At 45.5% G+C, this 14,081-nt stretch overlaps 1 protein-coding gene across 2 annotated transcripts in view; it reads right to left on the bottom strand.

The window, feature by feature from the left end:
- Positions 1 to 14,081, bottom strand: part of NTN3 (netrin 3) — a 110,090-nt gene extending 96,009 nt beyond the window's left edge. The window contains exons 1-2 of one of the 2 annotated variants that reach the window (XM_083585117.1): positions 13,888 to 14,081; positions 13,664 to 13,752 (exon numbers count right to left, since the gene is read on the bottom strand). The gene's annotated coding sequence lies outside the window, so the exon portion shown is untranslated. Of the gene's footprint in view, positions 1 to 13,663 lie in introns of both variants that reach the window. The other variant, XM_083585116.1, reaches the window with a different exon arrangement.

The following is a 14,081-nucleotide window of genomic DNA, read 5'->3' as shown; positions in this document are numbered from 1 at the left end:
GCAGCTAGCCAGGTGAGCCTGTGGGAAACTTGCAAGCAGAATCCATGCACAAGTGCACCATCCCTTCCTGCGGTTTCCAGCAACTCGTACTCAGAAGCCTCTGACTGTGGAGGCAGAGAACAGCCCCCACCATGGCTAGTAGCCATTGACAGACGTATCCTTCAGGAATTCATCTAATCCTATTTCAAAGCCATTCCAGTTGGTGACAATTACTGCCTCCCGAAGGGGTGAGATCACTGGTCAAATCTTGTCCAATGGCATACCCTCCAAACTTTTACTGTACTATACATAGGAAAACAGGCAGATGGATGCAGCATTCATCTCCTATCACACGCACACCATATGCTCAACCTACTCTTGTACCACTTTCACAGTCATGGTGTCCCTCCCCCCAAAGAATCATGGGAACTGTAGTTTGTTAAGGCTGCTGGGAATTGTAGTTCTGCAATCCCTCTCTGCACCCTTAACAAAACACAGGTGCCAGGATTCTTAGGGGAGAAGTCATGACTGTTAAAGTGGTGTAAAGGTAAAGGTAAAGGACCCCTAACAGTTAAGTCCAGTCGCAAATGACTCTGGGGTTGCGGTGCTCATCTCCCTTTACTGGCCGAGGGAGCCGACGTTTGTCCGCAGACAGTTTTTCTGGGTCATGTGGCCAGCATGACTAAGCCACTTCTGGCGAAACCAGAGCAGCGTACGGAAATGCCGTTTACCTTCCCGCCGGAGCGGTACGTATTTATCTACTTGCCCTTTGACGTGCTGTCGAACTACTAGGTTGGCAGAAGCTGGGATCGAACAACGAGAGCTCACCCCGTCGCGTGGATTCAAACCTTCCGATCGGCAAGCCCAAGGCTCAGTGGTTTACACCACTGCGCCACATGTATGACGTGGATGGGATCTTATTCTCATGCCAAGGATCACTTCCTAGTCCCCATCCCCTCCAGAATTACGCATTACTCTGCGGCATGTGCTATTCATTTACGCTGCAAACATAAAAGTCAAAAAGCTGTTAGTTCTTTTTGGGTAAAGGTGTGCTAGGAAAACATTGTTCTTCTGCAAGAGGTGTGGGGAACTCCAGATGTTGCTCAGCTAAGCATGGGCAGGGCTGATGGGAATTCTAGTTCAGCAACATCAGGAGGGCCAAGGGATCCTACAATAGGCACCAACAACTAGGGTGACAGGACCTATTTTCTGTCTAGGGCTCAATTCCCTTGGGGGGAATCTGTTGGGAATCCATTGGGGTGCATGGGGCCAAAGGCAAAAGCTTAGCAGCCCTCCTTCTCCTCCTCTCTCTGCCTTCCAGCCCCCCCCATGTTACCCTCCTTTTTCTTTCTGATCATTTCCAAAAGTCCTGTTTATTGAGCATTTATCTTGATTTGTTTGCACAAATATCACATTCCCCCAATACATTCAAAGCACATGTCTTCCCCCAAGGAATCTTGGGAGCTGCAGGATTCTTAAGGGCTCTTGGAATTGCGTGTCTGTGAGGGAAAACTACAGTTCCCAGCATTCTTTTTGGGAAGCCATGTATTTTTAAATGTGCTTTAAGCATATGGTATATGTACGGTATGGATGTGACCTTCGTGCAAACAAATTAGGAGGAGGTTAAACGGTGTCAGCCATTTACAGAGCATCCATTATGATCTGGGTTGTGGGGAAGTTGTATGACATTGCATCAAAAAATTATTAGCCCACACTTTCCAGTACATTTTTCTATCACTTTGCTTATCACAAAAAGTACAAGTATGGTAGCAAAATAGAGGGGAGGGTTGTGCAAGAGACCAAATCAGCTTCAATTGCATGAAAAGAATATGCTGGTATAGGCCTGAATGCCACCTGAAATTAGCAGCAGTCTGAAAGCACCCTCTTCCTCTTTCAGCTGCCCACTTTCCCGCCATTTCCTCTCTCCTTGCCACCCGCGGAAAATTAAATCAAGGGCTGCTTGAAATTAGGCTGTGGGCTCATTGAGCTTAGTATATGTCCCCCACCACAAACAGAACAGATGAGGCAGTAGTTCTGGCTCCTAGATGCTTTTGGTTACCATTATAATTCACCCCCAATACACACAAACACACACACTGAAGCTGGCTTATGTAGAATTTGAGACCCGGTATCTAAATTTAGTAAAACTTGTTGGTAACATCTCTTGTATTTCATGCCGTGCAGCTAAACCTACATTTATGCAGAGTCAGTGATTTGGGGTAGAAAATTTTCCAAGGAAGCTTGTCAAGAAATGGAAAACTTTTTCACTGGGGAATTTCCCCCATTTAAGAGGTGCATTATTTCATAAGATTAGTTAGTAACCTAATGAAGGATTACAAGTCAAAATGGGCAACGGGAATAGAAACCATACCAGTCAAATCAAAAATCAAAGTTGTAATTGGTTTTCACGTGGTTTTTTTCACGTGGTTATTCCGAAGGGAAACATTTATTTATAGGCTTCACCCTTCAGGCATGCTAAAAATTAGTATGTTTAACAGTTGTCACTGGGTTCAATTTATTTCTTAAATTCCAAATAACTGTGAGGGAAGTCTGTGCTATTGAGTTGTCACATCTCAAAATATTTAAAAAGATTCCAAGAAAAACAATTTACAACTGAAGCCTGAATTTGTCTGAATATAATGTTTAAAATCGCACTCATCCACTCTTCCATTCTGAACAGAGTAATTGAGTGCAACAGTTGCTGATGTAGGTGCCTTTTCCCCATGGATTCGTTGAGGGGAGTGCACTCACCATACTGCTTTGTGGTCCTCTCTTTTTTCTGCCATTTTGTTGTGGCAGCCATTTTGTCTTACATCACACCCCGTGGCAGCCATTTTGAGACTGGTGCCCACGGAACTCTCTCAACCTTCCAAATGTGCCCACTGGCCCAGAAAGGTTGTGACCCCTGGTATGGAACATTGAAATGGCACAGTTCCTGCCAAAATGATGGACATTCTTGCTGCAACTCCACATGGCAATATGAGGGGGGGGGGAGTTCCATATAAATGTATGCCGCCTCCCTAAACCTGTGCTCTCTCTGTTTTACCAATGCATAAATAGTCACCATATCATGTAGGAAGCAAGCTGAGGGAGGTCTTGCAGGAAGTGAGTTCCACAATCTGTGGCATGGAATATACCAAGTACAAGACGACCCACCCACAGGAGGAATATGGAACAGGACCTCTCCCAAATATGACTGCGCACAGGCAGGTTCATATGGGAGCCCTTCAGATATCCATTTCCCAAACTATTTAGGGCTCCTCCAGATAACCTGGAGTTTTCATTGCGCATCCATCCCAATTTCCTTTCACAAAGCTTCTTCAGAGGTTAGACTGTGTCGGCCTTTACTGAGTATTCAATAAGCTTCATCCTGATTTGTTTGCAGGATGTTTACATGCCTTCTCAATAATAAATTATTCAGGTCACATTTCTCAGTGCATTTCTCACTTTCCTAACCACAAAAAGTCCACTTTTTAAAAGTGGATTTGTTGAGCTAGGGCAATATATTTAACAGAGAAGCCTTTGGCCCTCCAGATGTTGCTGAATGACAAAACCCATCATCCCGGACCAGGCTTGCTGGGGCTGATGGGAGTTGTAGTTCAGCAACATCTGGAGGACCAAAAGTTCCTCACACGTGGGCTGCGGTGACAGAGTAATCCACTTTAACTGTGCAAACATTTCAGGCAGCCGTTGCACAGGTACAGATGACAGCCTTAGTGCAGAGAAACAACTCAGGCAATGGCCACTGAGTGAAGACATGCCCACCTCTTCTCTGGTGTGTATGGCAATGTAAGAAAGCAGCTTGAAATGCAGAGCAGGTGGGGAGAAACAACATTGCTGTGTTTCAAGCCACTACTGCATCTGTACCCTCAGACAGCAAGCAAGGAGGCTTTCCTTTCCCTTGATCATCTGCATTAGCCTAGAAATGATGAAGGGGGCAATGCAGGATGTGGCTTTTCAAAAGAGGATGTTTTTCAGGTCTAAGCCCTGCTGCAGTTTGCGGACCGAGGTGTTTAGCAGTCCAACGGCAGCCCACCGAGACACTTGGCGATTAGGTACATTTAAGAAACCTGGTCTGGAATGGCACATCCACCCCAGCCGTAAGCCCTTTATTAACATTTAATAGCACCCAACTTGTTGCTTTACAGGACCTTAATCCCTGCCTAGGCATCCTAAACCCCTTCACACATTCCTGCTGCATTGTCTGGCAGCCTCACGTGTTCTGGGGAATAGCACTTGGTATGCAAAGAGCTTTATTACCACTGATCTGATTCCACATGGCGTGGCTGCATGTGAGGTTTGTTGTGTGTGGGGGGTGGGTCTTGTTTTAAATACAGCCCTACAGAACTCCTGTAGTGGTTTGCCCTACCGTCCCAATCTTGGAACAAAGCAATCTGCTTTATAACAAAGTCCTTAGTGCTGTTTTGTAAATCGTGGGGATAGGGTTTTTTGTTTGTTTGTTTGTTTTGAAGAGGAACAGGATTAATGTTTTGCAAGTTTTCAAAAAGGGCATGCAGCAAACCTTATTTGCAGAACACAGCAGCACTGAGCTGGTAGACAGAGACAAATGCTCAAATGATGCAGTCCAGTTCTTGGCAACGGATATCACTTAAACTATACTGCTAAGGTTTATGTTGTGTCTGAATGCCAGCCAAGACTGTAATATCCAGAATATATTTCACAGAGAAATCATGAAATCACACACTTTTTTTACACACCCCCCCCCCAAAATCAACTTTGGCAGAGAGATTTGTTAAGTGCTGCAGGATCTGGGAATGGTCCCTTATCCACAAAATTCTACACAGTTTTAGAAGGGGGGGGGGAGCAAAGGACAAAGTATCTCTGAGCACATACAGAGTCCCTTCCTATCCCACACCATGCAACTAGCAGCCACCGCCTCAGGCATTTTAATAGCAGAGATGGGGAAACCTCTGGTCCTCCACATGTTACAGGACTCCAACTCTCATTGGCTGGCGCTTATGAGAGCTAGAGTTTTTAATTTTATTTATGATTTCTGTAAACTTATCAACACACGTTGATTTTTTTAAAATGTATGCTGCTCTGAAGTCCTCCCTGATGAACAGCCGGATCCCAAAACACCAAATGAGCAAATAAAAACTATCTGGTGCGCCATAGGTTCTACATTTGTTGATTCACCAAACCTGTGACTCTCAAGATATTGGTGAACTGCAACACCCATCATTACTGCCCATTGGCCATGTTGACTGTTCAGCCATATCTGGAAGGACACAGGTTAGTCATTGGGCTTCCAGGTATGACTGTGAAATTCCCTAATGGGATTGTCCCCTCTTTGTGTCCCCCCATCCCACCTAGCAAGTCTACTGACTTTAAGTCTAATCTTAAAGTCTATTGACTCCCTCTGTTCTATAAAAGCAGCAATACAGGAAAACCTCAAATCCCAAGGTAAAGGTAAAGGTAAAGGTACCCCTGCCCGTACGGGCCAGTCTTGACAGACTGTAGGGTTGTGCGCTCATCTCACTCTAGAGGCCGGGAGCCAGCGCTGTCCGCAGACACTTCCGGGTCACGTGGCCAGCGTGACGAATCCCAAATCTGCCTGCAAACCTCCTTGAACAACCCACTTAACAGGTGCAGTCCCTGGGTGGACCTCTGTGTGTCCACCAACATCACACCTGACACATACCTGAGCAGCCCTATTATCTGGGGATGCCTGGGACACAATGTGGATTTCTGTGTTTAAAGGGCTGTCACACGGATGATGGAGCAAGCTTGTTTCCTGCCACTCCAGAGGCTAGGAAGGCACTTTCCTCGCATACATACATACATACATACATACATAATTTTATTTTTATCCAACCTTTCCACAGTTGAAACCATGCTGAAGGCGGCTTGCAACATGAAAAATGCACATAACTGCAACATAACAAAAGTAGTCATAAACTATAAATAAAAGATTGTAAAAAAGCAGACCAAACTGAACGATATCCACATAAATCACAATATCTAAAATAAAGATACAAAAAACCCAGCAGCAATAACCCCCCAAGAAAAACCTAAGAGCTTGTTCAGCAGCCTCAATTTTTGTAGCTGGAGTCAGTCAGGGCCCCATCCTCCCAGGCTTGCCTCCCTCATGCCAAGGATACATATGTCTCATGGACTTTGCATCTGCTAACAGTTCTGAAACAGACTGTTTGATTTGACTAGCAGTGCCTGCATATCATCATCACAATGATGTCCTCAGGTCTCCTCACTCTCCAACAGCTTTGCTTAGTAACTCACCTGTTCCTACCCAGCTATTTCCATGTGCAAAACATCCCTCCTGTGCCCAGAGCTTTATTAATCACAAAGTTCAGTCCTTTCCAGGTAGGGATGAGAAAGTCTGTCAGTTTCGGTTTCTTGGTTTTCTAATCTCCAATAATAATAATAATAATAATAATAATAATAATAATAATAATAATAAATTTTATTTATATCCCGCCCTCCCCAGCCGAAGCCGGGCTCAGGGCGGCTAACAACAATAAAACAGTACAACAGCACAACACAACACTCTAAAAAAGTACATTCTCTGCATTTCCATATCAGTTTGCGATTTATTTATTTATTTTAAGTCTTCATGAAAATTAATCAGCGTTGCAGTACAAATTTCTCCTAGTGCCCTTATATACCTATGCTGTTTTACCTAATATACACGCTTTTTTGCAATGCAGTTTGCTCTAACGCAAGGCATTATGGTTTGTTCTTTTCTCCAATAGAATGCAGTTTTATGCACACTTGACCCTACTGTGTGGATTTTCGTGCCCACTACTTGGCTGGAGAATGGCATTGCAAGGTTTGGAGAAGTACGAATTTTGAAGGATAGCTGTGGTTCAGTTCACACAATGTTTCAGAATGTGCAGGTTAGGTAGGTTCGCCTTTCAATGTGAACTAGACCGGATTTATCCCCCATCCCTAACCCCCACCCCACTGGATCAAGTTTCTGAAGTACTACTTAAGACTAAAGCATCTCTGAGCGCCAACAAAGTGTTTTTAGCCTAACACCATGCAATTACAACCAGCCTCAGAAAGCCCATTGGCTCCCTCTGTTTTAAGAAAGACATATTGCAGGGAAACAGCCAATCTCAAATCAGCCAGTGAACTGACTACCTGTTTAGCCGGCACAATGCCTTTGTTGACGTTCACATGCCAGCTCCTGCACAGTGTCCACAAAAATTGCACCAAACACGTCTGCAGGCTGTACACAACTGCATCCTTATACTGAGTGAGGCCATTGGTCCACTTGGTTCAGTAGTGTCTACACTGACTGGCAGTGGCTTTTTCCAGGGCTTTAAGCAAGAAGAGTCTTTTCCCAGCCTAACTCAGAGATGCCCGGAATTGAGTCTGGGACCATCTGCATGCGAAGCATGTGCTCTACCACTGAGCTACAGCCCTTTCCCCTAAGTGCTTATCTTTGTCAGATGAATCAGCAGCTGGATTAGTGCCAAGGGGGCCTTTTCCATCCACTTATCTCGCTTCCAGATGCAAGGACAACTGCAACAGATGCTAGCTCAGGTGGTAGATGCATCGCCAAAGGCTCGCTTGTCTCTCTCAGGGACAAAGTAGATATTACTTTAATTGCGTAGCTGGCAGCTACATCTGGGTTTTGTTTTTGTGTTTTAAACCCAGATGTGTTACTAAAAGGTGTTGGTACTAGTATATAAAGCCCTTAATAGCGTGGGACCAGTTTACTTGCAAGATTGCCTTACCCCATACACAGCCACTCTACCACTTCAATCTGCAGGGCTGGCACTGTTACAAGTTTCACGTGATCCTTGTTCTGTACTTGCAAGAAATCAATCTTTTAGTGTTGGTAGAACCCACACTTTGGAACTCCTTGCCTATTGACATCAGACAGCTGCCTTTGCTGCACTCTTCTCAGCACCTGCTTAAAACACTTTTTAAGTGTTATCCTGAGATGTGGAATTTGACATGTGTTTTTAGCTTTCTGTTAATTTAAATGATCTTTTGAATGTTTTAAAATATAGACAACTCTCCGTTTGTGCAGGGGTTGCGTTCCAGGTCATTGCACATGTCAGCGGTCACATGCAAGCCCATTCTGATCCGTCCCCTTCCGGGGCCACAAATGCCACGCATGTCAGCGGTTGCACATCAATGGGACACATGCAAAATTGTCACTGCCTGCACCTGTTTTAACTGTGCTTTAGTGATCTCTCTCACACACGCATATAACCACGTAAAGGTTTCATTGCAATCATGCGGTATATTAATTTTGTTAAATAAAATAAAATGCGTATTTCTTTCTTTCTTTTAAATAGTACTAGGTACAGAAGACCATAATCTTCCCTGGGACCACAGATTATGGGGAAAGAAGTTGGAGGCCAACACCATCTGAAAGACCACAGATTTCTCACCCTGACTGCAAAATGTCCACCTTAAAATTTAAATGTGTGAAGATTTTGCTCTCTATTTCAATAACCATCATTGTTCACACTATTAGGAAGAGGACAGCTCTCTGTCCCTGAACATTCCCAGTCCTAACTGGAGATTATGCTTGGTAGCTCTTCCACAGAACGACAGCCCTTCAAAAAAAGGGAACCCAGAGGGTCCATTTTCTCATTTCGGAGCACCCCCTTTTGCATCTCACAACATCTCCCCCTCTCCAAACCGTTAACACATTTCAGAACTGGGGAGAGAGTTCAGCACTCCCTGGCAAATCCGAGAGCGTCACTTCTCAAATGAGGCAAACGGGTTGTGATGAGCCTTCCCAATAAAGTGTTTGGGACTAAGCAATGAAATCAGTCCGCAATAATAAGTATGAGAAACACATGGTAAGAAGAGGGGTGATTATGTTCAACTGGTACTTGCTGCCAGCAGGCACACAACACAAATTATCCCAAAAGATGGCACTAGCAGTATCAGAAGCTGGAGCTCAGCTTCAATCTGCTTCAGCAGGGGCCCTGAGAACCTAACAAGAGCCAAAGGCCCATCTAATCCATAGGAACCACAGGAAGCTGCCTAATACCAAGTCAGACCACTGGTCCATCTCGCTCAGTGTCATCTACACTGACTGGCAGCAGCTCTCCAGGGTTTCAGCAGGGGTCTCTTGTCTCCCAGCCCAACCCAGAGATGGTGGGGATTGAACCTGTAACCTTGTGCATGGAAGATGGATGTGCTACCATTGAGCCATGGCCCTATCCCCTCTCACAGTGGCCAACCAGGCTGGAGAAGCTCCAGCTGAAGGGACCTTGTAAAAGGACGGCTATTTGGGGCAGGTGGAGTTGAGGCTTCCTAGGATGCCATCTGCTCTCATCTAGACAACCTGCCCCTAAGCCCACATGCATTTGAGGATAGGTTTCCTGTTCGTGGGAGAAATACACTCTGCACATGCTCAGAAGTACCTCAGTTACTGCATCGGTAGCCCCAGGGCTGAACCCTGGCTTACATTAAACCTTGCTGACTGCATTTTGAGGCAGGCAGGGATGAGCTCCAGTCTCCAGAGCAGCGCAAGCCCATTTGGCAATGACACGGGTGGCGCTGTGGGTTAAACCACAGAGCCTAGGACTTGCCAATCAGAAGGTTGGCAGTTCAAATCCCCGCGATGGGGTGAGTTCCCGTTGTTCGGTCCCAGCTCCTGCCAACCTAGCAGTTCGAAAACACGTCAAAGTGCAAGTAGATAAATAGGTTCCACTCCGGCGGGAAGGTAAACGGCGTTTCCGTGTGCTGCTCTGGTTCACCAGAAGCAGCTTAGTCATGCTGACCACATGACCCGGAAGCTGTACACCGGCTCCCTCAGCCAATAAGGCAAGAAGAGCACCGCAATCCCAGAGTCAGTCACGACTGGACCTAATGGTCAGGGGTCCCTTTACCTTTACCTTTACTAGCAAGGGAATGGAGAATGTTTGGACCAGCAGAATGAGGAGGCTGAGTTCTGGGGAGTCAGATCTAAAACCCTTCCCTGCCACAAAGAGACATGAGGCGGAGCAATGTATTAGCTCCTTTGTATTGTTGTGCACCAGCACACCTCCGCTGCAAGCTTTTTCTCATTTTCTCATCCCAGCACAAGTTTCCAGGAACTCTGCAAGACTTCCTTCCTTTGCTCTGCCTGCAGAACGTATGGGTTTCCTCTTCCCATAATAAAGGCAAAACATTTTTGTTTTAGGGGCAGGGTTTGTGCCTTTGTCTTTTTCTCTTCAGCTGAGCCAAATCTGCTAACATCTGGCTATCTTTGTACTTTGATAAGTACAGTAAGTTTTTAATTTTCATCTGCTGAATGCTGGCGGGTGGATGGGTGTGGATTCATAAAGGAAAATGGGGTAACAGGGAGGAACATGTGCAGAGAGGATCTTCATTAATGATCCATCCTTTGTAGTTCTGAAAAATGCACCAGGGCTTTTTTTCCAAAAAGAGGCCTGTGAGGGGTGTGGCCTGGGGAAAGAGGGTGTGGCCTGGGGGAGTACCAAGGGCCAGGCATACGGGACTGGACGGCTGCATTTGGCTCCCATTCCTGACCTAACCGCACCATGCTTCACCTCTTCCTCTATGGTTTAGAAGTTAGAGCTCAAAACTGGGCAACTCATCTCCCATGCATGTCAATGCAAATACATGCACACTCAAGAACATTAAGATGCCACATATCTTGGGTTGCGGCCAACTAGGTAAAGGTACAGGGACCCCTGACCATTAGGTCCAGTCGTGGCCGACTCTGGGGTTGCGGCGCTCATCTCGCTTTAGTGGCCGAGGGAGCCGGCGTACAGCTTCCGGGTCATGTGGCCACCATGACTAAGCCGCTTCTGGCGAACCAGAGCAGCGCACGGAAATGCCGTTTACCTTCCCGCCAGAGCGGTACCTATTTATCTACTTGCACTTTGACGTGCTTTCGAACTGCTAGGTTGGCAGGAGCAGGGACTGAGCAGCGGGAGCTCACCCTCTCATGGGGATTCAAACCACAGACCTTCTGATCGGCAAGTCCTAGGCTCTGTGGTTTAACCCAGAGCGCCACCCGCATCCTGTGCGGCCAGCTAACTTTTACTCAAAATAGACCCACTGAAAATAACAGCCAAGCTAAGTTAGGGCTATTAATTTCAGTGAGTCTACTCTGTTAGTTAATACAAGCCCATTTCATTTCAAACGCTGGAGAACCTGATTTTCAAACGTTAAGGAACAGTCTGTAAGATGGTTTTTTTTCTTCTTCTTCTTCTAACATCTCTTTGAGCTAAAGAACACCCCTTCTTGTCTTTTGAAACCACACAGCACAGGCTACTGAGTAAATAAGAACAGGAAGACTGCTAGTCTACCTTTCAGGGATGTTGTGAGGGCAAACACAATGCTTGTATAGCACTTCTGCCAATTAATAGCAGCATCTTGGGGATGGAGGGAGAAAATCATTGGAAAGAGCATTCGCCTTGCTGAGGGGTTCATTACTCTAAAGAACGATACTCAACATGAAATGCAAAATAATAAATAAAGTGAATGCAGCTGCATTGGTCCAGAAGAAAAAAAGACCAAAACCAACGATTGAGTAATACCTTTAATCAGACCAACCAAAATGTCATGAAATAGCAAGCACATGTTCTCCAGAATTCTGCATAAGGTTTTCACCCCAGACACAATTTCAGAATAACATATGAATCTAAGCGCACTCCAATCACAGAGAGAAAAAACAGAGCCTCTTCACAAAACGCTTCATTTGTAGAATTCACTGCCACAGAACGTTGTGGCAGCAATTGACTTAGAGTGCTTTGGAAGGCAACAAATTCATGGTCCACCCAAAAAACTAAACTAATAGCCATGATGGCTATATGGAACCTCCATCATCAGAGGTGAATACCGGATGGTGAGAAACAAGGGAGGGAAAGCTTTTTGATGTCCTTCTTAGTAGCTTCTCAGAGCCCTCTGACTGGACACTCTGGCCAATGGGATGCTGAATGACATGAATTCTTGGTCTAACCCAGGAAGGCTCTTCTTATGCTCCTTATTCAAAGAATAGCAGTAATTTTTTTTAAAAAAAGTCTTACATGCAGGCTTCAAATGCCAGAACAACAGATACTCTATTTGGGATGGGTGTGTGTGTGCGCACATAGCTTCAGACGATGCCTTAACTCTTAAAAAGAAAAGAAAAAATTCTGCCAAATTTCTGGTGCCAAAACACACATGCTAGCAGTTGCTTATTAAATCAGCACTTCACTTCATCTGGGAACAGTTTTAGAGAGGAGAAATCTCTAAAGCGTTAAGCAGCAGAGGGAAGTGGGGGGGGGGCAAAAAATCCAGTAGCCACTGGCAAAAAAACCACAACTCCCTCCCTCCCACATACTTTGAGATGCACACCCCAAACATTGGGATCTGAATGCAGAGGGTGAGACAGACATCCCTTAAAGGGCTGCTTGACCCACCTGCTTCAGGTTGAACTGGAGTTCACCCAGTCGATACAGAAGAAAGCTGGGAAGTAGACCGTCTCTGCAGAGTGGTGGATAACGAAATTATAGCTGAAGCACCAGAATGCCAGGAAACCAAAGGGAAAAAAGCTCCAAAGTGACTATTCTCTGGGAAATATATGGGATGGGTATTGTTCGGAGCAAAAGGGTACCTCTTAGGCACCATCTACCAACAATGTCTCCAGGAGAAATTGATGGAGCTCGCACAAAAATCCACAAGCCCTCTCACCCAAGCCTTTATCCCTGATATGTGATGTCAGGGATGGGCTATTCAAAAGACATCTGGCAACCCTGCGGAAATCCCACTTTGCAAACACAAAGTCAAAATTGTCATGTGCATGCGCAGCAGCATAGATTTTGAAGGTACCTCAGAGGTCATTTAGGCTGACCCCTTGCCTGTGCAGGAAAGTTGGTGCTACAACAACCCTGATAGGCAGCTATCCAATCTCTGCTTAAAAAGAAAAAGTTCTAAGGAAGGAGTCTGCCACCTTTTTATACACAATCTTGCAACACATCTGTCCCAGGATTCTGTCTCTGATGTCCATGTAAAATTATGCCCTGCTCAGTCTCAAGGTCTAACCGTCTTGCAGCCAGAACATGCATTCTATTCCCACCTGCCTTCCTGGACCCATTATTCTGAACACACCCACCTCTTCTTCCACTTCTCTCCCTCATCTCCTGAAGTTTATTCCAGAATGAACCAGCCGATCTTCCTACAACCATGTTTAAGGACCCCCCTGGCTCTCCCTTATATAAAAACTGTCCATCAAACTGAGCAGCGGGACAGTTATTTTAGTCGACAAATTGCTTAAAGGTGCCAATTTGTTATATAATACTAACTTTCTCACACACGCCATAGGGACCAAGAGTTAGTGCAGGATTTATCAAATGGAAAGGGTTTTAGAAGTTCTGTCCCTCGATTGAAATTCCAAGAAGAAGCTCTGAAAGGATTAAACAGGAAATAAAAAGGAAAGGTGGAGGGGGGAGGAGAGAGAGAAATAGATGGAAAGAAAAATAAAAAGTCCCATTAAATACTATTTACTTTGGACAGGACTGAATTAGCAGAGGGTGTGTGTAAAAGCCGATTCTTAATCTATTCAGTAAGCAAAAATGGAAAGAGAGATTTTCTCCCCCACTTCCAGATACAAATAGGCAAAGAAAGAAAGAAAGAAAGAAAGAAAGAAAGAAAGAAAGAAAGAAAGAAAATATGTTATTGCCTTTTAAAAAATAACAAACATTTAACACTGCAGGGCGGGTGGGGAGGGAGAACAACTTACTGCGACAAGAACAGGTAGAAAGTTCCACTCCAACGCCCAGCGGAGAGATGTCAGCGGAGTGTAAATTCCAGACACCCAAATCGTCTTGGCTAAGAAAAGGAAAATAAAGAGTTTGGAACTCTGGAGAGAGAAATTCTGCTGGTGCAGCTGGTTGCAACAGCAGCACACGCACACACAAAAAGGTGGTGGAGGGGGTAGGATCCACAAAGCCAGCCCCCACCCACCCCAAAGTCAGCGTGGTTGCTGCTTCAGCGGCTCAGGGCGACTCTGGGTTCTTCGCCCGCTGCCACCCGGCTGCTGCTGCTCCTGCGTCTCTCTCTTGCTCGCTCGTTCTGAACTACCCAATGAAGGGCTGCTTCGCTGGGAGGGACCGAAAGAGCGGCGAGGGGGTGGGAAGAGAGGGGGGTGGGAGAAATGC

The sequence above is a fragment of the Podarcis filfolensis genome, assembly GCF_964270895.1.
Source record: "Podarcis filfolensis genome assembly, chromosome: 14".
NCBI lineage: Eukaryota > Metazoa > Chordata > Lepidosauria > Squamata > Lacertidae > Podarcis > Podarcis filfolensis.
Note: the sequence above shows the minus strand (reverse complement) of the source record. Positions and strands in the feature narration are given on the sequence as shown.